The 27,439-nt window shown below is 39.1% G+C and overlaps 1 long non-coding RNA gene across 9 annotated transcripts in view; it reads right to left on the bottom strand.

Moving 5' to 3' along the window:
• The window catches only part of LOC147826491 (uncharacterized), a 222,929-nt gene that overhangs the window by 133,164 nt on the left and 62,326 nt on the right, over window positions 1-27,439 (bottom strand). For 5 of the 9 annotated variants that reach the window (XR_015439616.1, XR_015439612.1, XR_015439610.1 and 2 more), the window contains one exon: window positions 189-392. This is a non-coding gene — a long non-coding RNA (uncharacterized LOC147826491). Of the gene's footprint in view, window positions 1-188; window positions 393-16,650; window positions 22,500-27,439 lie in introns of those variants that run through there. The other 4 variants (XR_015439611.1, XR_015439615.1, XR_015439614.1 and 1 more) reach the window with 2 other exon arrangements.

Raw genomic sequence — 27,439 nt, 5'->3', positions numbered from 1 at the left:
GTATTGTGGACTTTTGAGGATTAAATTACCAGTAATGGCTAGAAGTCATTCAACTCTTCTTGCTGCCAAAGGAGACTGGGTCCCTAAGTCCCCACTGAATTGAGAATGAACTTACGTAGAGAAGCCAATGTGATGGAAGTAGTAATCAAAGTTAGAAAGCCAAGAGAAATCAGCTATCAGATACTGACTTGCCTGTTTCCTGTTTCCTGCAGCGGTGCTGTGTATGGACAGGAGCCCTCCATGCAGCATTTACGTGACTCGTGATTGCTTTTATGCAGACTGCATTACGAATGCATTGTGTATTATGCTGTGTTAGCTGCTCTTACAGCATGATTCATAAAACCAGAAGAGTGGGTTCCCCCATCTTTAATTATTGTGGCTATTTCAATCACCTGAAAAGAAGGAGGAAAATGACACACAGTGATTATCTGATTATTTGAGCCACAAGTAAGCACAGATATTTCCAGTAACTCCCTAAGCGGTCAGGCATGTTAGGGATTTAAAGAGGAACACTTTTCTTTCATCTCTCTGACCTAGCCTAGTTGTGTCAACGGATACCAGGATGAACGCAACTTCCCGACCCACAGGATACTGCAGCTCAGTAAACAGGAGGTTATAATAACAGCCTAGCACACTGTGCTTTTCACCAGAGATATGGCATTGGAGATGCCTTGTGGAGATCTTTTCTCATCAGGCTCCCCTAATCTAACTGAGCCTTCCAAACACTTATTCCTTCTTCAGCACTGTCTCTTACTGGTCTTATTTTTTAATCTTCTGCATAACACATTGTAGTCAGACATTTATTTTCCATATTCATTGCAGAAAGCTTGATATCCTGGCATGTGGCAGGTCAGTGAAAGAGGAAATATCACCAACAGTGGTTGCAGGAGGCTTCCCACACAGAGAGGGAAATCCTCAATGTGTGGGCGTGAGCTCCACAGAGCCCCTTCATATCAGTAGCACTGTCCTGCCTCTTCTCCTCCCAGAACTCTACCCAGTGCTGCTTCTGAAAGCACCTGGTAACTAGGAGAATATTTTATAAGACCTAGCTGTCAACTCTCTTCTCAGAACCTAGGAACAAGATGACTGAACAAGCAGCTCCACAGAGCAAAGTATATGAATGGACGACTCACAAGGGAAAAAGTAAAAATAAATGAATGTGGAAATATACACATCAAGAGGTGTCAAGTGGGTACTAATAAAACAGACTTAGCCCTCTACTTCCACCTACAAAAACTGTTTTGAAAAGCATAACAACTCGTGTTCATAAGTATGAGTTAGAGTTGAAGTAGGTACACTCATCCATTGAAAACTGTCAGGCCTTTTGGAAATGACAACATGAAGCAAGGGTGATGTTAACAGCCATTGACCCACGCCTGTAAATCTATACTGAGATCATCCAAGGGAAATTTAAAACATGTTACACACAAACAGCATTTTTCAGTATTTTGTAACATTACGAACATTTGGAAAACATCTAAGTGCCCAATTCTGAAAGAATGGCTGTGGTATAAAAATGTGATAAAGTTGGCAGAAATCAAAGATTGATCAAACAAATGAGTACTAAGGAAAGGAATCTGTCAACCAAAAGTGCAAAATAAAATAATGTGTTGTATATGTTCATTCAAGATCTGTCATTAAATACCTAGAGCATACCAGACACTACTTTACCAACTGAAATACGTTAGCAAATATAACAAATTCTCTTTCCTTATTGAGCTTTTATTCTAGCTGATAGGATAGACAATAGAAAAAATGATGGTGGTCTTCTACCAAGGACAATGTATATTCAACCTATAAAAATATGTCTATAAATGAAAAGTAAAAGAATTTTGTTCACAAAATAGAACCTTTTAAAATTTTAACACTTGTTTTCTAAAAACCTGTATAGATTACTGATAATATAAAAATGCTTAGAGTATATATTTCAGGAAGGCGAATTCCAAGGAAATTCTATTTCTTAAGGTAACTAAAATGAAGCAAGCATGCCTGACTTCATCTGATCTGCTTTTTCCCTTTCTATTTTAGCAGTAATTTTACCAGGATGAAGTAAAACTAGATTGTTACCCAGCTAAAATTCCCGGAAGCTATGCTTGTTTCCTGCATAATGCTTCCCTAATTGGCCATCATTTCACTCATTTGGCCTGTGTCAGAGCTTGGGGTCTGTCTCCCCTCATGGGAGCTCACCCCTTTTGTGGGCAGAGCCCAAAACGTCACATTGGCCACTGTACCCCAGAACTTAGTTGAGTGTCTGACAAAAACCACGGTGTCCTTCTGATTCTTTCTTTACATGCCACTTCTGATCTGGGCTCTGCCTGGACAGCGCTCCCAGAACTCAGCCACTTCACATTGTCCCTCCGGGGGAGACAATGACTTAGAGGTCTCGCGCATTCCTGAGATACAGATGAAGCTCACGCTGTCTGCTGTGTCATGAGCAATGAAGTTCTTTGTCTCTAACCTGGAAGTTTCATGTGTCTTCTGCCAGGGTCCACAAGCTCATACAGGCTAACTGGCCAGTTTGCAAGTAGTAGAGTGAAACCCCAGCTCCTGATAGTCTTCCGCTCCTACCCAGAGACCACCATGCTTGCTACATTAGCTTCCTATCAGGTCTCCTGCCTCCACCCTGGCTCTGCACACGGCAGCCAGAATAATCCACTGAACGCAAAGTCAGACAAAGCAACTCCTCTGCTTAAAGCCCTTCGTTGGCCCCTCATATTTGCAGTGTCCTCCAAAGCCCAGAGCATCTCGCTGCCAGCCTTCTTCCTCTAGCTCCTCTTGCTTCCCTCCCTCTGCCCCGCCAACCCTCACAGTGCTGTTCTGGCTGTTCCTCCCAACACTTCTCCTCTCAAGGCCTTAACACTCATGTCTTCTCCGCCTGCCATGCTCTTCCGTCAGATCATTCCTTCACCTCTTTTCAGGCCTCTGCTTAGACACCATGCTCTCAACAAAGTCCTCCCTGATCACCCCCTGAGTGCTGCAATGGCCCTCAATGCATGTTTAGCTCCTTTCTCTGCTTTCTCTCTACATCACTTTTGAGTTTGTAAGAGTTCACACCATTCGGCACTCATTTTTGTTTCTGTCTCCTGCCACTAGAATGTGAGTGCCATGAAACCAAGGACTTTGCTTTCTTCCAGTTTCCCCAACATAGAACAATTCCTGGAACACAGCCAGTGCTGAGTAAATTCTTGTTAAATGACTGAGTGCAAACTTCTGATCAGGACAGGCTCAGTCTCGTACTGATGACATCACTGCAGGCAAGTGGTGTAGACTCTCTGAGATACAACTTCTTGCTTGCAAAAAGAGAATTATCTTCTTTTCATGATTGTCAGTTGAGTGGAATAGATGAAGCACAATGGAAAAGCACCTAGCATTTAGTAACATTTCTACTTAATATTTCAGGGAAATATATATTAATGACCCATTCATGATCAATTTATATTGATTCCACACCAGGGATTTTGGTATCACCAGAGGAAATTTTATTGTGATTTTATATATCACTAATCACATCTTTTACTTTTATATCCTCAGTGCACAGCCCAGTTTCTAGCAAATACTACTCACTTATTAATAGTGTGTTTTGTTTTCTCTCATTAAAAACAATTATTAAAGAAAATTTGGAAAATATAGAGAAGTATCAACTCGTTACAAGTCCTACTGCAGTAACATGATCATCACTGTTATTTTACTGTATTTTCTTCAGGATTTTTCAATTATAATTATGATACACATATAGTTTTATATCCTGCTTTCACTTACTTTCTTGATATATTTTTTCATCCAGCTATTTTGTCTTGCTATTTTAATAGTTGCATCATTTTGTCAAGTTGATGTATCACAGTACTTGAACATTTTCCCATTATTGGAAATTTAGGTCATTTACAACTGTTCACTTGAATATATTTTAAAAGATTTAAAAAGACAGAGAAAAAACCCTCCTTTCCATTTCTTTCTCCATTCCCTCTACTCCCACTCCTCTTCTAAACTAAAGCACAGCACATCTGACCCTTTTAGGGAAAAAAAGAGCTGAATTCCTCACTCATTTGCAAGAGAACACTTCTGAATAATTCATGAGTACATAAAGATGAAAAAGATATACATCATCTAGCTGATTATTAACATAATACAGCCAAATGAAACATCCTAAAAAGTCACTTAATTGCAGCTGTGAAAATGAGACTTTGAACATTTTAAAAAGAAGTCATATTTGAGATGTAAATAAATACATCTCAAAATTATTTTAAGGCATTACCTAGTGCAAATTCTTCCGTGTAAATGGTGGTTATTGGGCTTTTTCCCCACAAAAAATGGGAAATCAGCCCTTCCAATTTACTAAGTTAGTGAATAATCTAGAGAATAATGTAGTGAACTTCTAGTATATGTATAAATAAAACGTAACATTAAACCACCTAGCTTTCTGTATATAAAAATGCTGGCAGTTTTTTTTACATTTTCATTAGATTATATGAGAAATTATTCAAATGGGGATATGGAAACTATGTGCTAATTACTTCAATCCCTGATAATGTTTAATTATATAATTCCTAACTAGGTATACTCCTTATGTCAAAATGGAAACTATAAAGAAAGAAAAAATGTAAGTATGAAAACATTTATTTTACTCATGCATAGGCCAAGCATAGCAAAAAGAAAAGGAATGGAGGCCTACTCATAGATTCTCTGTGAGTTTTGAGTTTGTCTCAAAAGTTCCGAAGACCTCGGAGTTCCGGTTGTTTTTCCATACCAGCTGTTCTCCTGGTCTGGCTGTGACCTGGGTATGTGCTGGCCTCATGGATCTCCTTTTGCAATTCTCCTATGTCCCAATTCCTATGTCCTGGGTTCAATATTTTCATATTCTTGGTTTATCCCTTTATTTTGGTTAAAGTAATCTCCCACTTGTTAAAGTAATTCCTCCAGTTTCTGTCAAGACAGCCAAAGTGTTTAGTACTTGCATATGTGAAAATATCTTTACCACTGAACTCACTTGTTTAACAGTGGGGTGGGGTTCATGCTCTTTGGAAGGGACTTCTCTGATATGTTTTAGCACCTATTTTCACTTGGGATTGAGAAATTACGCCACTTAGACTTCAGGGGGACACAGCTGTCAGATTGCTGAGATCAGAGTGGGGAGGAGAGAGAGTGCTGAGGGCCCTGCTGTTCAGGAAATGGATTTAATTTACGTCACTGTGCCTAACGTCACCAACTTCAAGCCTCCTTCAGTTCACATCCTATAGAGAATAAATCCATTATTTCTGAGAAGCAGGAGGCCAGGATAGTTGTCCAGCTGCCTGGAGGGGAAGCTAGGACTCCCGAGCTCAGATCACTTGCATTCTCTCTTTCCAGCCCTGCATAGTCTTCAGCCTCATCTTCTGCAGTACCTGTTCTTCCAAGAGCCAAACCTCCAGAAGTGACTGGGCTGAGCCAGCACAGTTCAAGTCGAGTCAACTCCTCATCTCTTTCTTTATTTCCAAAAAATTTTATCCGCTCCTTTGTCCTTGTGAAATAATAACTTTATTTTATCCCCTTAGCTTTCTCTATAAAGTGTTAGAGAAGAGACCATCCTTACTCTTCCAGTGATGGCCCCTCTGAGGCTCTGCTCACTCGACCCCTCTGGTCCACACTTCTGTTCCTCTCTCTAAGCTCTGAGAGTCCAGACCGCAGATCTCCAGTAGCTACTTTTCTTTGTCAATCTCTCTTAAAAATATCGTACTCGCATGCTGTATCATACATCTAAACACCTCATCGTGTTCCATCATGGTTTGCCTTCTATTTCACACAAGTTAACTATAAGCATCTCATTGCAGGGTTGACGATCAATACTTCTCATGGACCTAAAATAGGTGATCGCAGACTTTGTGTGCTTTAGTGTGCTTGTGCACCACTCAGAGAATGTGTTTAAAATGAAAATTCCAGCATTGCATCTCAAAGAAGTTCAGTGTGACTGCAGCAACCCAGGGTCCCCAGGTCCCCCTGGGATCAATAGCCATAGAACCCCATATGAGTCTGATACAGGTAGTCTTGGACCAGAGTGTGAGATTCATTGTCTAAGGACAGTCTTGAGTACTTGTTCAATAAATAAATAGGCTGATTACATTGGTTGATTTGTTATTTTCTCCACTTTTTACCTTTTAAATGTAGGAATTCTGCTTTCCCTTAATATGCCATGATGAATCTGACATCCATAAATTTATCTGACTTTTCTGTAGAATTACAGAATTATATACCTGCTGAAAGTCATATAGTAAAGTCTAAGTCTGTGATAAACTGCCTATGCTACTTTCTTGAAAAATGCCATGAGAAGTGTAAGTTAGGCTTTCTTTCAAATTAGAGGAAAGATCAAGAATACACACATGTTTAAGGTTTACTGGCATATCCATAACATTTAAATCCACAATTCCAGTGTCTGAATGTATTACCTAGGGAAGAGAAAAAGGCTTGGTTCTGAATTTTAGGGATAATTAATATATAAAAGATGACTAGAAGTAAAGCTAAGGAGGCCACAAGAGTGAGGCAAGTTGAGTAAAGAATCTGGTGCCTGGAAGATGCATGCCCATGCAAATGTTTCACCATTACTGAACTCTATTCTTTTTTGGCCAAGCAGTGCCATATGGAGTCTTATGAGAACCTGAAACAGAAGGAAAAGTATGTATTTCTATGTACATTATTACAATATCTTCATACCTTTTGAACTAACTATAAAAAGTTATTAAAAGCCCTAAATTAACCACTTACCAGTCCAATTATTTAAGTACTAGATGACCAAAAACTGCATATTTTTATTAATTTTTATAAGATAACAGGAACTATAAAAACAAAAATTTTATCAAATTTCTTCAATACATGAATCAACTGGTTGAAATGACACCTGCTCGAGTGATGCTCAGGATAGTCAGTATGTAAACAAATGCACTGCCCGAGTGATGCTCAGGACAAACTGTTAAGCTGTTAAAATGCCTATGCATAAGGCTCTGTGTTGCCCAATCTGTTTCCATATTATATATATCCTATACCTGCCTATTGGCAGGAAGTGATGGGCAAGTGACACCAAAGCAAAGGCAAATTAGAAATCACTGTCCCTGAGCAGGTGTGCCACCCAGTGGGAAATGCCAATAGCCACACCACATGACAAGAAATACCAGCAACTATGCCACCTGGTGGGAAGAGCCAGGAGCTGCATGAGGTGGATTCCATGCTCTATCTGGGACCACCTGCCCACACCTGGCCAGCCCTGCAATTTGTTTCCCATCAGCACAGAGTCATAGAAGTGGCCTTATCATGGATGAGGCCAATGCCCTTGGAGAGAAGTGAAAAATATGAAAAGTCTTCTACCTTTCATCTCAGAAAGTCACAAAAATACGAGACCCATGTAGGAGTCATGGGTCCTCCTCCCCACACAGCTAGGAGTTCCCCATCCAATGCAGAGCACCCCCTGCTGCAAGGGCACAGCTACCCAACTCCAAACTGACCCTGCATTTTGCTTCCACAGAGGACGGGTCAGCAGAGGTAAGAACTAACCAACTGACCTAATCCTGGATGAGGACAACACTGAGGAGAGAAGGGAGCAACCAGACTCCATGATTGCAGATATGAAAGCCAACAGCCCACTCAAACCCCTGGCCTCCAGCCTAGGTCCAGCAGAGATAAGAGGGTTGATCACATTCTCCATCTGCCAACAGGAGCAAGGACACATTGTGACATGGGTGCTCACAAACAGTCTGGGGAAATGGACAAAGGGTCCTCTGGTGCAGGGAGGGCACCTCAAAAACCTATAGGCTGAGGACTGCAGAAAGTCTCAGTCCTGGAGAGAGCCCACTTGCATCCCCTCGAAAAACACAAAGAATTAATGAAACTAAAAGCTAGTTCTTTGAAAAAATAAACAAAACAGACAGACCTTTAGCCAATAGAAGTAGAAATAAAACAGGCGCAATTAGAAATTTTAAAAAGGTGAAAGCACAACTGACTCTGCCAAAATAAAAACATTATTAACAACTACATCACAAACATGTGTGCCAATAAATTGGAGAATTCAGAAGAGAACAGATTCCTAGATACATAGGATTTATAAAAATTGAACCAAGATTTCAATCAATAAATGTAATACATAAAAGCAAGGACAAAAATCACATGATCATCCAGGAGATGCAGCAAAATTCTTTGACAAAATTCAACATCCTTTCGTGATAAACAACACTAAGGAAAACAGATATAGAAAGTCTTTGTCTCGATTTGATAAAAGCCATTTATGACAAAACTTTTGCCAACATCATGTTAAATAGGGAAAAGCTGAAAGCATTTCCTCTAAAATCAGGAATGGGAAGAGATCTCCCCTGCCAGCACTCCTGTCCAACAGAGCATGTGAGACAGCATCAGGCATGAAATATATGTGGCTCAGTCTGGTAGGTTTTTTCCAAACTGTTGACCCAACGGTCACATTAGGGCCTGAGCCAAAGGAAAAATATGTTCCCCTGGTTTGTACAAGATCAGGGTTTTGGCCAGAAACCTCTTACCCAACAAGGGCACTAATGGGAACAGGATCATGATTTGCCTTTTTTTTTTCTGCCACAGCAACAGCAAATTCGATCAGAGCTCTTGCTCCCAAAGGCTGTCACCTAGGTGCTCACTTTCCGCAAATGGCCTATATATGAGTCCCTGCATGGTTTCTGACATGGGTCCGAGTGACTTATATGCATGAAAATCTTAAGCCTTCATTGTTTTTTTAAAAAACATATCTTTGAAATAAGCAGCTCCAACTTCAAGGTAAAAGAAAACTGAGCTTCTACCAACACTAGTGCATTCATTTTTAGGAAAAGTGACTAAGCTTAATATTAACCAAGCATAAAATATGGCTATTCGCCAACCTCTTCCAATCTGGGTGCCAACTGCTCATGCATACCAGGTGTACAGTATTTAAATGATTATCTCATTACTTTAAAATGGGCCTTATAGTAATCCACAAAATAATATTTTTCCTACTCCCTTAGGAAATTAATTTTAAGCTTTGGATAACGCATGCAATCCATTTGTGCACTGATTTCAAAGTGGGTTAGTTGTTATTTCAATGCCTTAGTTCATAAGTAACATGAGTCCTAAATCCTTTGTTTCTTTGCAGTAATTTATGGTTAAATGTGTAGAATACACTGAAAAAGCATGTAGAATGTCATATACACTAGCACACCAGCCTTGGGATTCAAATTAAGAAACATAAGTGTTCAATATACATTTGTCGAATAAGTAAACATGTATTGAATATCTACTTATGTTTGATATTATGATATCAAAACATAAATATGCCTTTGTTTAGCAGAGAAGTATAGTAATATTGGAGTGTGTATCTATTTCACTAAAAATAGGCTCAAGTTAAAAATGAGAGTAGATAAAACAGACCCCTATTTTATTTTATAATCTGAAATTGGAATTTTCTGGCATATGATCATTATTGTGCATTCCAATTTTCATAGTAATATATAGTTTTAAGAGAGCATTAAAAATAGGATCAGTATTAAGATTTTACAGTTTGGAAAAGAAACCACTTTTAGATTAAATAAATGTTATATAAAGCTCTAATTTGTACTATAGCTTTTTTTTTATGTGAAAAAGTACAACAATAGTAAATAGTAAGGAAAGAAGCAAAGCCTTCCTCTTCCCCATAAAGGATTTATTTTTTGGTACTGGTGATGGAACTCAGGTCCTTGTGCTTGCAAGGCAGGCGTGGTGACACTGAGCTAAATACCTGGCCCCCCATAAAGGATTTTAAATGCAAAGGAAAACAGATAGAGCTTAAAGAGAAAAGAGCACGTGTATCTGAGGGGATGTGGTGGACACAAAAGCTAGCATCCACCCTTTCCCTTGTTGATCTCTCCTAGTATTCCTGTGCTCATGAAGTCTCATCCCACGTCACACCAGGGTCACTGTGTGTCAGCTACAGAATATGGCGGATGTGAGAGTGTCACTGCTGAGCTTAGGTTATGAGCCTTGGGCCTTACCACCATTCTTGGAATAATTCACTTTGGAAAATGCCAGGTTCTATGTAACAAAGACACACGGGAAACTCTGCAGCGATCCCCACATGGTATAAGTAACTGAGGCTTCCAGTCTAAAGCCAGTAAGGGACTCTGGACTCCAGCCAAAAGCCATGAGTATGAACCTGGAAGTGTCCCTCCAGCTCAATTTCCCACTCCCATATGTATTCCTGTTCCTTAAACCATGAGATCATTGTTTCAAGGTCCAAACTATTGAGCTAACTTGTTATGCAGCAGACTATCAGCTAGCTAATAGATGAGTCCTGCCTCTCCGAGGTGGACTTATAAAAGTTAATTTCTAACCTCTTGTGCACCTAAGGAAATAGGCGTGTATTCCAAACTTCACTAAGTAGATTCTCCCATGCCAGATTTCAATTCATAAATGAGCATTTCGAGGAATGAGGCTCTTCAGTAAATCCTTTCAGCTGGTGAGGGCAGTGGCCAAGGGTCTGGCTCATGCGGATGTCAGTGGTTGCAATGTCCAGGTACTGGGACTAAATGATACTGGCATTGCAGAAGCAGTGGTGGGAGTTTTTCATCTGGACAGTTGTGGAGAGCAGTTTTTGTCCTCTTTCGTAGAATTTCAGTTTTAATTCTAGTTCTATTAGTCCTAGTTACTCCACTTTTCTAGAAACACTGTGAGCTTTCCAAACAGTTCTAATTAGAGCTATTTCTAATTAGCTAAAATTAGTTTCTACTGCTTAAAGCTCCGGCTAATACAAAAAGAATTGCCAGTGCGAGGGGAATGTCCTTTCTGTAGAGATAACACTGCAGTGACCTGCCTGCAGGTACCTAAGGAGTAAGTCAGGATGAAGAATTTAAAAATAACTGAGGCACAAAATGTTTTCTCTGATGCTCTCTGAAAGGGAAAGAGACCATCTGTCAAGGACATCTGATTTGCCAATAAAGTCCACTGACCCTGTTATCTATAGAAACATTTAGTGGATGTGTGAAGTTAGTTTTTATTAATTCTCTATTGCATCATTATATGGAAGTATTTTATAATGATCTCAAGTCATTGACGACTTTTAAACTATGGTTATATATTTGCTATGATAGTGAGGTTCTGTAACACCTTGGATTTAGAGAAATTTCAGTAAGAAGTGGTTTAAGATAAAAAGTCTCCATCAAATGATGGTAACAGAAAGTTATCACAATAGGGGTCCTAAAAGTCAACTGCATAGTTCATCCAGTGATTCATTTTTTCCTACAACATCCTTGACAATCATTCAACCATATCTAGATGTCCTGTTAATGCTGAGCATTTGTATTATGGTAGATATCTAATTCACTCATTTGGTTTAAGTTCAGTAGCAAATTTTTGCCAGTAACCACATATAAATGTTTCATGATAATAAGTTTATTTGAGAGGAGAAAATCTTGATTTGTGACTTCATTTATTTCTTTAATTCTAACTTTTATTAGTACATGTTTGCAGTACATAATGATTATATTCATCGTCAGGAGTCGGTAACACAGCTTAATTCTTTTTACATCCCCTTCTCCTCCTCTCTGTTCCCACTCCCTCCATCTTTGTCCCCTTTCCCTGACTTCATTTAGATAATTTACTTCCTTGACATGTAAAAGGTAAAATCAATTAAGAAGCATATTTGACAACATATCTATAAAATAACTGATTTAACTATTAATTTATGTGTAGTATTTTTCTGTAGGTATCTTTTTTATAGGGATAGTTTCAAAATGTCTATAATGTAATCAGTAAAAATGTTACTGTCTAACACAAATCTTCAGAGATATAAAAATTCCAATATCACCTTATTAATAAATATTCAGCATTAATAGGCTATCTAGATATGGCTTAATGGATTGTCAAGGATGCTGTAGGAAAAAATCCCTAGATGAACTAGATAGTTGATGTTTACGGTTCCTTTAAATCTTGAGAGTCTATGAGCATCTGTGAGCAGCTACGGTGTACCATTAGTTACTAAATTCAGACTCATAGTTTCACAAATGCATTTCATCTTGTGTGAATTTAATTCCATCCCAATTGTTCAAAACTGGGTGAAATTTAAGTAAGTAACATCCTTTGAGAAATTATCTATATTAAAAGAATAGCATTAAATGAATTGAAACTTTCAGGAAATTATCTAGTCAATTACAGATTCCTAGTTAAATATGAAACACTGTATTATTAAATAAAAACAACTTTTCAACAAATACTTCTAATACTTTTCAACTTAAATTACTGTTAATATATTTGTGACATATAAGTACATAAATGTTGTTTCCAAAATATGTCTCAAATATATCCATTTCTTCCAGCTCTATTTTAACATCTGTTAATTCAAATAGCCATGCTGTCCTTCCTGTGCTACTATGATGGCCTTTTCCCTGCTTCTGCTTCTGCCTCCTCCAAGCCAGCATCCACGGCTCAGTCAAAATGAACTTGTAAAATCGTCAGCCTTATATCACTCCCTTCCTGGAAAACCCTTCTGTACTTTCCTTCTGGGTAGAGTACAAAATTCTAGTTCCAAAATACGGCCAACAAGGCCTTCCTACACCTCCAGCTTCCTCTCTATTCCACCTCTCATTTTTAATTATAGTAATATTAAGTAATAACATGTACAATTGTTTAAATTGCACAATTCAGTGGTTTTTAGAATACACAAGAGTTGTGGAACCATTACCACAATCAGTTTTAGAACATTTTCATCATCTCAGACAGAAACCTCTTCTATTCATTATTCTCTAGAAGATCATCCTATTTCTTTCATAGAACTTATCCCCATCTGTGGTTATTTGGGTACCATCTTGCTTATTTTGTGTCACTGTATATATGAGGACAAGGACCATTTCCATCCTTCTTGCTGTTGTATTTGCAGTGTCCAAAACAAGAAACATTCCCCACATCCCACTGAATGAATGAGTTAATAAAGAAGTACTCATCATATATCAAGATATCTTTGAAGTCACACGATAGATTTTTAAGAAACAAACATACCTAAACGTACCCTCTTAATGACTGTATCTCACTAGAGTAGCAATTTCAGAAACCACACAGTTGTTTCCTAGTACTACCATTTATTAAAATGTTTCTAGAATTCTTTTTTTTGGAATTGCCTTCATAGCCTGGAGTATTTTCTGTACATCGTACCAGTTCTTAAGAAAAATCTGAGTTGTATAAAATGAAATCTGGTTCTATACTATAAGATCTAAATCTATACTATAAGAATCTATACCATAAGAATCTATGCTATAAGAACTGAATTTATACTATAAGATATTTGACATATGACCCTTCAGTGAATGTGGCAATGACAACTTACATTTTCAAAGTGTGGAGAACCACCCTTAGCTTGCTCATTAAAAAAGCAGTCACGTTTCTTTGTAACAAACATACTTGGAAAACTCAGCACAGAGCTTCTGGAAGTAACATACTTAAGATGTGCAAAAGGAAAATTGTAAATGGCTTTAGTTGAGATTTGTCATAGAATGCTTTTCATAAGAGTGTGCAAATATGCAAGAAGCAATCCAAGATTGACTTTGGAAACCCCTGAGCCAATCTTGGTTCTGACATTGTTATAGTTTAGATATAAAATATCCCCCAAAAGTCTCATGTGTTCAAAGGTGAGGCTTTCTGGTGGTGATTGGATTGTAAGGTTGCTATACTCATCAGTGGATTAATCTGCTGCTTATAGCTGAACAAAAAGCAGGTGGGCCCTGGCTGGAAGTGGATCACTGGAAACATGATCTGGAGGGGTATATTCGTGTCCCTAGCTTTCCCCTTCTTCCTCCTTCTCTGTTTCCTGGATGCCATGGGTTGAGCAGTTTTCCTCTGCCATGCTCTTCCAACCTGCTATTTCTGCCTTGGAGCCAGCCAAACATGGACTGAATCCTTTGAAGCCATCAACCATAAACCTCTCTTCAACTTGAAGATGTTAGGTTTTCTGTCCTAACAACAGAAAAGTGATTAATATGGACCCCTATACCTCTGTGATGTTAGTAGGTTATTTGACCTAGCCAACCTTTAGCTTCTCTCTTGTACAATCACCAGATTCCCTGAATTTCCAAGAGTTAGATAAGATAATCCAATTCTAAGTGCAAGCCATACAGCAGACTGTTAATGAATACCGGCTGCTATCAGGATACCCACCTACTAGTATAATCACCACAGCCCCTCCATCTCATACCTAAGGAACGAAGAGAGATTCGATGATTTGTCAAGAACAAGGCCCACAGTAGTGCACGTTTTTATCCTGGCACTCTGGGAAGGTGAAGCAGGAGGATGGCAAGATCAAGCCCCACTGGGGCAATTTAGCAATTCCACAAGACCCTGTATCAAACACAGAACATTTTTTCAAAGAGCTGAGGATATAGTTTAGTGTGAAGGCCCTGGATTCAAACCTTAGTCCTCTCCCTGGAAAAAAAGACCAGCTAGGCGGGGCTGTGGGTAAAGAGGAACCCTGCTGCACTGCTGGTGGGAGTGTAGACTGGTGCAAGCACTGTGGAAATCAGTGTGGAGACACCTCAAAGAACTAGGACTGGAAGTCCCATTTGACCAGCTATTCCCATGCTGGGGATCTTCCCCAAAGAATTAAAAGAGTCATACCACAGTGATATATGTGCCCCCATGTTCATAGCAGCACAGTTTGTAATAGCTAAAGCTTGGAAACAGCCCAAATGCTCATCAACTGGAGACTGGATAAAGAAGATGCAATTTTTTTAATAAAATGGAGTACTACCAGCCATCAAAAACAAGAAATTAGAGACATTTATAGCTAAATGGATGCACATTGAGGCGATACTCTTAAGTGAAATAAATAGGACACACATGTAAATACTGAATAGTTTCTCTGGTGTGAGAAACTGAAAGTGTAAATAAGGACTAAAAGATGTAATAGATAATGTGAAATAGGAAGAAAAAGGGCAAAGGGGAAGGGGAAGTGGGAGGGGTAGGGGAAAGGAAAGAAGGGAATGGAATTAATATGAGAAAATGGAAAAATGGAAACAAAGTCTTTGCAAATAGGGAGGGATGGAGGGGTTGAAGGGAGGGCAGGGGAAGGGGGAAAAAATAAGAACCAAGAGAGATTATATAAAGGTGCAAATTTCCAATGATGAATGTCATTATATTGTACACCTAAAATGTACCAGTAAAAGGATATAGAAAAACAGAAATCTAAAGCAGGAGGAAAAAAAGGTCAGCTACTCAAAGAAGAAACTCAAAACTGGATATCCTGGCTCACAGTCCACTTCTTTCCATTTTAATACACAAAACAAGTCTGAGCTTGCAGAGTCTAATAGCTGGGATGAGAAAGCTCCTTTCATGGCTATAAGCTAGCTAGAGAAGAATGTGGCATGTATACTTTCCATTGAAAAGTAAACAGAAAGACCTTTCTAGTCCTTTGCCTGCAAATCAGAATCTTTTTGTGCAAACTGAATTCATTTTGTTATCACTCCACGACAAAACAGATCCATTACCATTCTCTGTCATTATCTCACCATCTTCCTTGCTCTGAGTTGTGTCCCATCTCTCAGAATGGGAGACTTTGGTTGATCACAATAGCCATTGGGAAGTCATAAGAGAGAAATAAAAATAACCTCCACTGATGCAAAAGAAAAGGTAAAAAATAACTTTCAGAGTAGCATGAACACTTTAATGTGAAAATTTTGCATAAGATTAGACTAGAATCTTTATGACCACGAACGTGTAAGTTGAATGTATATGACCCTCTTCATGATTTTATTTCACCTAGCCTTCAGAAAAAAAAAGCACATTCATAAGAATATAGGTTGAAAAACAATTTGAGGAAAATCTGAATTTTGAACAAATAATTCTGCTAGGTGTTTTTTACAACTATTGATTTTATCTTTAATTAACAGAATCTGAACTGAGGGAAATGACTCCACAAAACAAAAAAATTAAGAAAGATAATTTTTGCTCTGTTCTTCATAATTATTCTGTATTCTTATAGGATATTCTTATAACAAAGGTCACAACACTGTTCCTTTCAACAAAGATGAGATAGTAGGAGAAATGCAGCATTGTCCCTCTTCAGCTCCCCCAGTCTTCCAGAGAATGAACCATGAACCACCTTTGATCTTTACACAAAGGCTCTATTTTTTCACCAGGTCATATGTTCTGGGGACACATTTTCTAATTTGTCCAAAGCCCTTATACAGGCCAGGATGGCGCTGGCATAGGTCTTATAGCCATATTTTAAAAAATTGCATGGCAACATTGCCTGAGAGCAGCTTGCAGAGCACAAATCTGTTTTGCAAGAATGAGCAAACACTCCACCTCCTGGACATACAAGACAGTAACAGAAAATTAACCCTGAGTGAAAGCTTCCAAAGTTCAATTAGTAGTACTCACTTCATTCATTCATGCATACTATTGATTTAATCCCTAAAATAAAGGAACTATGCTACTGATTAATAGATAAGGAACATTAGACAGAGTTCCATAAACACTGAAGATTTAACCCATTGTTATAGGCTATCACTGTGTGATTCCATGCATATTATTGTGATTACCCATTAATTTATAACACTACACATTTAGCATAGATTGCTGAAAACATGTCTGTTATTTTCTGAATAGGAGCTAAGAAAAAGGTAGCGCTTCCCACAACCAGATCATTAGCTCCTGGCCCCACTGCGTCCCACTTACCCTTCAAAGAAAACACATGCCAAGTGCTTGCCTTTCAAGTGATCCCTGGGCTCTCTGGACGGGCAGCTTTTGGGCAGCTGCACAAGCTCCTCAGGCCTCCACACCCAGCTCAGGCAACATTAGCAGTCTGCATGTTTTAATATAAACAAGGCTAGTTGATTACTGCACGGTGACTTGTGTGTGTGTGTGTGTGTGTGTGTGTGTGTGTTTCCCTCTGTATGAGTTCTCTTTTTATTTTCCTTTATGCCCACAAAGAAAGTATTTCAGAGCTTTTCAACAAACACACAAATCCCTTCAAGATCACAGCTCTGACTTCCATGCATGCCTTTTTGAAATTAGAGGGGCTAGTGCTTTCATCAGGTCAATCTAGCTCTTTATAGATTTATCTATTCGGTGAAAACAACCCAGATAAATCAGCCTTCATTTTTCTCCCTTGTACTTAAAGGTGTTTTTAGTGCAGTCTGGAAAACAGTCCCTACTCATAGTGAGACCGTACGACACTGACACAGGGATGGGCACCTTGCATGTTTGGCATATATCACATTTCCAAGTTTTAGAGAAAGCCATGGCTCAGACTGGAGCCAGTGAAACACAATGCATCTTCAGCTGGGTGGGAATGCTGGGATAATAACACTCTCTCTTTTTTAGTGGGCATGAAGGAGAAAAGATGTAGGAGCCTTCAGGGACCCATTTAAAGGCCAGTGTGGAAGACCCTGTCTGATGCTGTTCTCCATCAAAATGGAAAGACAGGAGCTAGATTCAAAGGGTTTGTTTGAGTCTTTCAAGGTAGCTGTGGCTAAAGTCAGATTTACTGGATTTTTCAGTTATATAAACAGTGCTCACTTAGCTTCATCAACTTAGTGTTGAAACAAACAACTGATACAGCTCAGTGAAAGGCTGACGACGTCTTTGCTGAGACTGAGGCAACACTGAGACAGTTTGAAATCTTGCCTGGTTCCCCTACAGCTCAAGACCACACCTCCCTGAAAAGGTTCGAAGCCTCAGAAGCTACATTAGCTAACTCTCCTTCTGATTTACCCTCATCCCAAGCTTGGCTGACCCTCTCCTTCCTCCAACTACCTAGAATGGGCAGAGTCTCGGAATCAGAAGACTCTTCACTCACAGATCAGAGTCTACGTGGTTTGAATCATAATACATAAGACGGCGGACTTGGAATAAAGCTTTCTCAAACTCAGCTGTAAAGTAACAAGTCTCATCGTGGTATTGGGTGAGGTACTCCATGAACTAAGAGGAGGAATACTCTCAGGGTCAAATTCACAGATTACCAGATAACTTTATTTCCTTATAGCTGGGCCCTTTTGCTCAAAATTAATAAGTGAAAAAAACTGAGAAAAGATGAAAGTGGTCACGTATTTCTGAGGGATAACAATGTTAGCAAATTTTTAAATAAGATTTGGACATGTGTATAGAAATTGAAAAGTTTTTCCATAGCTAGACTTACTCATATTATGAAACATGGTTATTTGGGTATATTCAGTGTGTGAAAATTTGTTGCTCAGTTCATATATATTTAATATGTGTGCACTTCTCTCTATGTGTGTTTCATACAAATTTTTAAGTGTGGTTATAGCAATGTCAAAAAGTAAAATTATCTGCACATATTTTCTGATGAACCAGAATAATCTTAAGACGAGGATGTCATATATCCCCTATTCTAGTAAACTACATGGTCAAGCCAATGTATTGAGTTTGACTTAAAATTTGAGTGTCTTTCTGCATTTTCACCACCAGTATTTTACAGTATGTGAAACTCTCTACTAAGACTCGATTTGGCCCAGTCATTCTTCCTATGGGCTTCTGAACAGGTTAGTTTATTCAGAATTCTCCAACTTATTTCTCTGGGAGTGGGACTGACATTACAAATAAAGCACTTTAAGCTTAAACTTCGCTGAAGTCAAGCAGCAATTTTTCCATTGTTTATCTAAATTTTCAAATACAATCTTAGCAAAGATCTTCTCATATTGTAACCTAATGGTCATTTTATCTGTCTGTCTGTCTAGCTATCTGTCTACTCATCCATCTTTCATGTGTCAATCACCACTACACTTTAGTTTAGATGCATTTGCTAGACTGATCAAGTGAAAAAGTTCAGTTTTTTCTCTTCTGAAACTTAGTGAGGAACATGAATGCAGAGTAGAGTCGTTCTGCTGGCTGGAACGAATAATGTTTGCTCTGAGAGCCTTTGCTGAATGACTGTTTGCAGGTGTGACCCTGCCATCTGTGTGAGTCGGCCCTTAACCACAGCAAATGAGCTATGGTCTGGATTTTTCAAAGTGGTTCGAGCTGTTGTGCAGGAGTTCACCTATCAGTACCTTAAAACTTTCCTTCGATTCCCTGCTTTTCCTTGAGTCTCCGCCATAGCAAACCTTTTTAACGTCTCGAATCAGTACAGGGAGGGACACTTACCAGTGTCTCTAATTTCACAAGTTTCTTTTTCACACTGGCTGATATTGTTTATGTAAAAGTATCTATTTCTTGTTTGGACACCTCATAGCCATTCAGCAAATTTTAGTTTTCAAATTTTTAAATTTCTTTTCTGGTTAAGTTTTTTGCTGGTTTCATCTAATGTTCACAATACTCTATAGCCGTCATCCTTGGTAGGAGTCACTCAAAGCTAAAAAATCTAGAAACGAGTGGAGGACTTGATCATTTCAGTCATCCCTATTCTGGAAAACTGAAGCCTTGCGGCATTCCTCAGACCACATACAACTTTGTCTACGAGAGTTGCAGACTTTGCTGTGCATGTTGGAAGGGGGCTGATGGACACTGGCAGATTCTGAGGATGATGGTGGCTCTTTCAGTCAGGAGCAGCAGGCCACATGATACTTGGATCAGATAATTGCCAAATGCAGCCAACAGTTTTCAATTCTTATTTGATCTCCAGACATAACAACAACATCAAGTGAAGCAAATGTTAGACTCTAGGGCTGAGTCAACAGTCAAGCATTTCCTGCACACTCCATAATGCTGTTCGACCGAGCCATTCCTTCACCTTTCTGTAAAACCTTCTACCCTACTGAGACTCATGCCATTCAGGAGCACTCATCACACCCTCCATCTTTTTATGACAATGTGTTGTCAGCTTCTCATTCTTATTCACTACATATTTTCTCTTAAATTTATTTTGAAATAATTTATATTTTTAAGAGTTCTAAAAATATTACATAGATTCCCCACATACTCATCAGCCAATTTCTCCTGTTGATAACCTCTTCTTTAACCATGGCACATTTATCAAAACTAAGGAATTCATAGTGTACGATGCTATTTAACTAAATGGACTTTATTTAAATTTCAACAGTTTTCCACTAATGTCCCTTTTCCAAGAGCCAGTGTTGTATCACATTGCAGTTAGTTGTCCTGTTTCCTTGGAGTCTGCCAAACTCTTTCTCTACGTTTCCCACCCTTACCATTCAACCTTGACACTGATTGGCTATTTTGTAGCATGTCTCTCAACTTGAGTTTGGTTGATATTTTCTTGTGATTACACTGCTACGGATTTTGAGGAAGAGCGGCTTAGAAATGAAGTGCTCCTTCCATCACATTGCATCGAGGGTACATGATGCCATCAGAGTTAGTCTTGGCGCCGGAAACTTGGATCACATGGTTAATGTGGTACCTCCCAGGTTTTTCCACTGTAAAGTTGCTATTTTTTTCATTTTTCTGTTTTTCATAGTCTCATAGAAATGCAGTGTGAGCTAAGTCTAGCTCACACTGAAGGTGAGGATAATTAAGTTCTACTTCTGGAGTGGTATAAAAGGAATCTGGGGACACATATTAAAACAACCACAGTAGTCAATAAACATATTGGAGAAGAGACCTTGAGGCTATATAAGTATTTTGTTTCTCCTTCATTTTTTGCCTGCTACTTTTACTATTTATCTGTAGATCTTGATAAAGGAAACATTAGTATGGTAATTTTTAATTTTCCTTATTCTTTCTATATTTATTTAGAATTATTCTGTGTGAAATATTTGTCCTTTTTTCCTTACAATTATGCCTTAGTAACTCTAGGGGGTTGGTATCAGGACCCCCCACAGATATGAAAGTCCATGGGTGCTCAAGTCCTTCATATAAAATGGCATCATATTTGAATATAACCTATGCATGTACTTCATCATCTATAGATACCTCACAAAATGTAAATATTATGTAAATAGCTGTTGTACTGTATCATTTAAGGAATAATGACAAGGAAAAAAGCTTGTACATGCTCAATACACTGTTTTTTCCAAATATTTTTGACCTATGGTTAGTTGAATCTGCAGATGCAGAATCCATGAATATGTGAGGCTGACTTTACTTATGTGCTTGTTTATTTATATGCATGTATATATGTATTCATGAGGGTGAACTGTCCTCAAAGCAGTAGCTCTATGTCTTCTAAACTCTACTTCCCCTCAGCTGATGCACACAGACAATAGAATTTAAGAGTATGAGCTCACAGATATTTACTTTTTGTGTTTGCTATACTCTAATATTATTATTTTGTTGCTCAAAAATGTCTGGCTATTGGAAATATATTAGGCTGATATTTTTATGTCCTAAAATATCCCTTTTCCTATCTTTCTTTTAAAGCACTTCCTTTGTAATATTCATCAAAGCCTTCCATTTATTAATTAAAGACACTGTGTTCCTTGTTTTTTCCTTTGCAGTTTTTACCACTGTCCTTAGTGTGTTCTATGAAGATTTCATCCAATAGTACTAGCACTTCATTTCTGTGATCACATCCATAATATTTATTTCTCTTTGAGTTTAACCACCTACTCCATGTCCAAGCCTTGAATCTTATTATAACCTGGAAGTATTCAACCTTTGAAATGTTACCAGCTTTTGAGTCTGAAGAGATTCTTGTTATGACTTATATCTAGATGTCCCCACAAAGCCTCATGCAATCATAGGTGGGGCTTTTCAGAAGTGGCTGGGTGTAGGATGTGTGATGCTGTGATCAAAGATGCGATGCTGGGATAGAAGCTGTATAATATTATATTGATGTTAAAGTGACAACATACATGTGTGTGTATATGCATGGGTGTGTGCATGTGTGCATGCATCCACATATTAAATATGAGTCCCGGGTGGCTGCCTCTTATTGCCCTTGCATTCTGTCAGGTGGGTGAAGGGGCTGGCTTTCCTGGTAACTGTGCTGTCCTGTACCTCTCCCAAGTGTAGCGAGCTTCTCTCTCCTGTGTCTTTCTAACTACCCTAGTTGCAGAATCTACTGTGAGGGCAGAAACTGCTTTTGGTAAGTTTCCTTATTGATCTTCATAAAGTTCACTGAGACCTTTATCCTATCTTTCCCTAGCTACAGGCCCCCTGCCCTTACATAATCAATGTAAAAATTATTAATGAGATGTTTTGTTCATCAAAATATCAAAATCTGTGAATTTTATATTTTTAGCACATCTGAATTTGGACACGCTACATTCAAGACCTCAATAGACTCATGCTGCTAGTAGCTACCATATCGAGTAGTGAAGCTCTAAGCAGATAAACCCTACATAGGACATGATTCTTCACCTTTTTCTGGTACATCATTCCAGTGCTCATTGGCACTTATCTCTCATCCTGCTAGCATGCAATAAATATTTATTGAATTGTTACAATATACTACATTTTATGCTAAGTGTTGGGATTAACAGTGACCAATATTATTTAGGTTTCTGCTTTCAAAAGGCACACAGTGTAATGTAGAAGGGAAATAGTAAACAAATAAGCAAATTAAATCTGCAACTTGTGTTGGATGAAAAAATGTTAGGAGTTTTATAAGGATTCCTACCTGAATGACTTCTTTTAGTCTAGAGGGATTTAGATGCTTCCCCACTGAAGTGACCTTTGACCTCAAATCAAAATCATCCCCCTGGGGCGGGTGGGGGGGCTTGCCTGGCATGTTTGAGGAACAAACAAAAGGAGGGCATAGCTCCAGTGGAAAGAGCTATGGCGTGAGTCAAACTGAGGTTGAGGAGTTAGGCAAAGGCCAAAACACACATAGACCTTAGGCAACTTCAGGGACCAGGATCCTCCTAAAAGTGAAGAGAAGCCAGCCAGCTGTATGCTTTCAGGGAACAGAGGCATTACTGGATGTGTGTGTTAGACTATCACTCTGCTGTAGACTGGAGAATGGCTCTGAAGGAAAAAGGGAATGCTAGGAGATCTTTCAAAAGCTATTTTGTAATCGAGCAAAAGGACAGGGCCATGGCTACCTGATGCCTTCAGCTGACAACTTTGAAACCTATTTAGTAGATAAAACCAATAGGACCCTGTGAGGGACTGACTATGGGGCAGGGTGGTACTGCTCCCAGCTTTCTGACCTGCTTAGCCTCATGGGGATGTGGGTCTTCTTAAGAGTCCTCTTGGGTCTCTGGAAAGCTGGAAATTTTAGGGGAAAGTCTCAATAACATCAGTTAGAAAATACAGTGTTAATTTGCCTATCACTTTTTGGTTTTGCTTGGATCACAAATTTGTAATCTTTTGATGCTAAAGGCAGGTTAACTGAAAGAAAACAATGGGCCTCAGCCCACATCTCCTGCACTTTAGTGAGTAATCACTGGCTAAATCATTTAATAGTTTTATTGCTTTGGATTTCACTGTCTTTTCCCTTATAAATAACACTGTTTTTTGCACTCACACACAATATCATTACCATAACACTGTTAAGATTAGAGGCTGATGACAATCTTTTAGAGGGAGGCTAAAGGGAAACAATAAAAGAAATAACTTGTCTGATCCTGAACCTTCCTAAATAAATTATGAAATCACAACAATAAAGCTTTTTTTTACAATTGTTTTGTACAGATTTGTAATAATTCTTAGCTAATTATTTTAAAATCATGTTTTGCATTTTTAGCCCCTTTAACATGAGTTATTACAGAGCTAACTTCCTATTCACATTCAAATCAACATTAAAAATTCAACTGCCAGATAATTCAAAATAGTTGGACATTGACACTTATATTCATTGTTTATTCATTTCTTCATGGGATAATTATTAAGTGCCTAGATACTTAACAGGATAGATAGCTCCTGGGTTTGCAATATAGTGTGAAGGCATAAATGAATACACTCATGAATAAATATGTAATGCACTGTCAGTAGTGACAAGAGCCATTAAGAAAATAGGGACTGAAAAGCTCTAAGTAACAGTAGGAGCTATCTTCTACCTAAATGAGTGAAAACCTTTCAGTATTGGTGAATGTCAGTAATGTTACAGACAGCCAAGTTAGATAGAAATTAATATATAGTCAGAGAGGGATTGGGCCCTCAAGGAAGTGGGCACAAAAAAATACAGACATCAGAATTGTGCCTACAGGCAAATCTGAAGAGAGCCAGGCCTCAGGATAGAGAATCAATCACCAGGCCTGTGAGCCTCCCTAGAGATAAACAGTAACTGTAACTAGTGCCATCTGGTCCAGTGGATCCAAGTAGGCATCAAATGCATAGGTGGGTAAGCAGAAAGTCTGGATCCATACTCTTCCTCCTTTCCAAGAATTCCTTTGATCTTTCCATGCACCCTTGCTTAGTTCCCTATTGGGAATAATTAGCTAAGTGCCTATACTTGTAATCCCATAGGTTATTATACCATAGTTTGACCCACCTTGTACCCATGCTGCAACTTCGCTGAATAAATTACCCATGTTATGGCTTCTGTTTAAATGTCCCCTCAAAGCCTTATTTAGTCATAGGGGTGGGGCTTTTTCTGGAATTGAGTCATGGTGCAATGCTAGGCTCAAGGGCACTAGGATTGAGGGTGTGACTGCTACCTGCCCTAAGTAGTCTGCATTAAGAATAAAAGGACAGAACAATCCACTGGACGCCCCCCCCCCACCCCCCCGCTCCTCTATACAGCCACCTGGTTCCACACTACAAAGACGCAGAGGACAACGGACCACCAGACCACGGTACTGAGTCCCGCTGCTAACGGCCCAGAGGTAGGGGCTCAACTCTACACTATCACCACTCTTGCCCTCCCCTCCCCCCCATTTCCCATTTCGGGGGCTTTCGACGCATACATTTCATTCCTATCCATCCTCTCTACAAGCAGCCCGTACACCTATCCCTTTGCTCCCTTTTATGTCTCCTCTTGTCTAATAACAGTCTCCCTTGTTTTTTGGTTTGGTTTGGTTTAGATTGCACGTATTAGGGAGAACATGCTGTCTGTCTTTCTGCATCTGGCTTCCTTCACAAAACATGATATTCTGCAGATCCATCTATTTTCCTACAAATGACAGAATTTTATTCTTCCTTATGACTGAATTCCACCATATATATAAAAACCTCACACTTTCCTTATCCATTCATCTGGGGATGAGCATTGTCTTAGATACATTCTCATCCCTGGGACTCAATACCCAACACCTACAACTTAGAGGAGGAAAGGTTTATTTTGGCTCACAGTTTGTAGAGGATTCAGTCCATGGTGGACTAGCTCCAAGGCAGGGCAGCGTGGCAGAGGGACATGGCAGAGCTCAAGCATGGCATGGCAGGCAGGAAGCAGAGAGAGATCAAGGGAAGAGGGAGGAGATAGATCCTTCCAGGCCACAATGAGTTTCGCGCCCCCATGATCCAGTCACCTCCCAAAAGTCTCATCTATGAGCACATGAGACTTTGGGGGAACATCTAGATGTAACCATAACGGAGGTTTAGGCTCATTCCACCTAGGCTGTTTTGAATTGTGCTGCAATAAGTATCGTATCTCTATGGTGTGCTGACTTTGTTTCAGGTACATACCAAGTAGTGGTATATATTGGTAAAAGAGTACTTCCATTGTCAGTTTTCTGAGGAAGCTCCATACTGATTTCCATAGTACCTGTACTAACTTACATTCCCACCAGCACTGCAGAAGGGTTTCTTTTTCCCTTACATCTTGACAGTAAGAGATTGCCCTATTGTTTAGGCCCTTCTTGGAGATCTATAACACACTTTCGTGTACCAAAAATAAATCTTTCAGTAAGGAAACCTGGAAAACCCAGGATAAACAGACGATAACAGATATGTTTTTACTTCTTCTCCATACCCCATGGTACTGAGAGTGTTGTTTTCCACAGCTCCACTTTGTGCAGGTATAAACAATGAAGTCTGACAAAGAAGTAAAAACAGCAGATAAACATACGAAAAAATGTTCAACATCACTGGTCACTCAAGAGATGCAGATGAAAATAACACAGACCTTCCACCTCACCACAGAAAGAATGGCTGCTCTCAAGAAATCAACCAATAACAAATGCTGGCAGGGCTGTGGGGAGAAAGGAACCCTTCTCCATTGTTGGTGGGAGTGCAGACTGGTGCAACCACTGTGGAAATCAGTACGCAGATACCTCAAAGAACTAGGGCTGGAGGTCCCATTTGACCCAGCTATGCCTCTACTGGGAATCTTCCCCAAAGAATTAAAAGAATCATACCACAACGATATATGTGCACCTATGTTTACAGCAGCACAGTTTGTAATAGCTAAAGCTTGGAAACACCCCAAGTGCCCATCGACTGGAAACTGGATAAAGAAGATGTGGTTTTTCTATAAAATGGAGTACTACTCAGTCATAAAGAATGAGAAACTAGAGTCATTTATAGCTAAATGGATGCATATTGAGGCCATCCTCTTAAGTGAAATAAACAGGACCCACATGTGTAAATACCAAATAGTTTCTCTAGTGTGAGAAATTGAAAGTGTAAATAAGGATGAAAATGATTAAAATGAATAATTGATAATTTGAAATAAGAAAAGGTCCAAGGGTTAGGGGATGGTGGGAGGGGAAGGGGAAAGGGAAGAAGGGAAAGGAAAAATTATGAGAAAGAAAAAAAAATGGAATCAAACTCTGTGTAAATAGGGAAGGGTGGAGGGGGGAAAAGGGTGCACAGGTAATGGGAGAAAAAATAAAAACTAACATACATCATGTACTGGTACAAACACCCAATGATAAATGTACATGTATAGTATACCTAAAATGTACCAATAAATATATATATAAATAAATAAATAAAGTGAGTCTCTCCCAGCTATCAGGGAAGTAATGAAGAAGAGTGGCAAAGGAAACAGGCTGGACTGGGAAGACACGTGAGAATGTGCACAGTAGCAGGGGAAATTTAATAAGTGCTGGAACTGTTTGGATTTATGAGGCACTCTCACATATGCACCTCTATTATACTATGTATCTGATGTGTGTTTCCAGATAACTTAAATAGTAAGGCTAGGATGTAATATTTACTAATTTCCATGATAGAAGTATGGTTCTAAGCCTAATCCTCTCTGGCCCTGCCATATCCTTGGGGTTGGGAAGATTCAGAAGTACAGTATCCCTAGACACATCACAGGATTTCCTTTGTTTAATCAGTATCATCTATTACACTTTGGGTATGAAAGTTCAAGTCAGTGACATGAACTTGGCAACAGATTAAGCAACTGTGCAGTGCAGTGAACACGGGTGGGGTCCTGGAACACCACGGATGTCATCAATAGGTCACAGAGCCCTGCTGAGGCCTGAGTGACAACTGGTATCATACCGACCAGGGTATCACACTGAGTGTTGCGAAGGACAGTGATCTGGTGAACAGATAGTGTCTTATTTGCTTTATTTTGGGTGTATACATTCAATTTCTTATCATTACTAATAATTCTCTGAGAACAGTCTCAGACTCTTACTTGATATGAGCAATTCTGCAAAGAGTTGAACCATGAAATGTAAAGAGAAGAAAACACAGCAGAAGAAACTCTTAAAACGACCTGTGAAGAAGTCAAAGGGTACGAGAGGAAAGTTGGATTTACAAGATGTTC

Source organism: Heterocephalus glaber, unplaced genomic scaffold (assembly GCF_053883595.1).
Source record: "Heterocephalus glaber isolate CG9 unplaced genomic scaffold, H.glaber_assembly_v1.0 deba00001472, whole genome shotgun sequence".
NCBI classification, from domain to species: domain Eukaryota; kingdom Metazoa; phylum Chordata; class Mammalia; order Rodentia; family Bathyergidae; genus Heterocephalus; species Heterocephalus glaber.
This window is presented reverse-complemented; position numbering and strand designations above follow the sequence as displayed.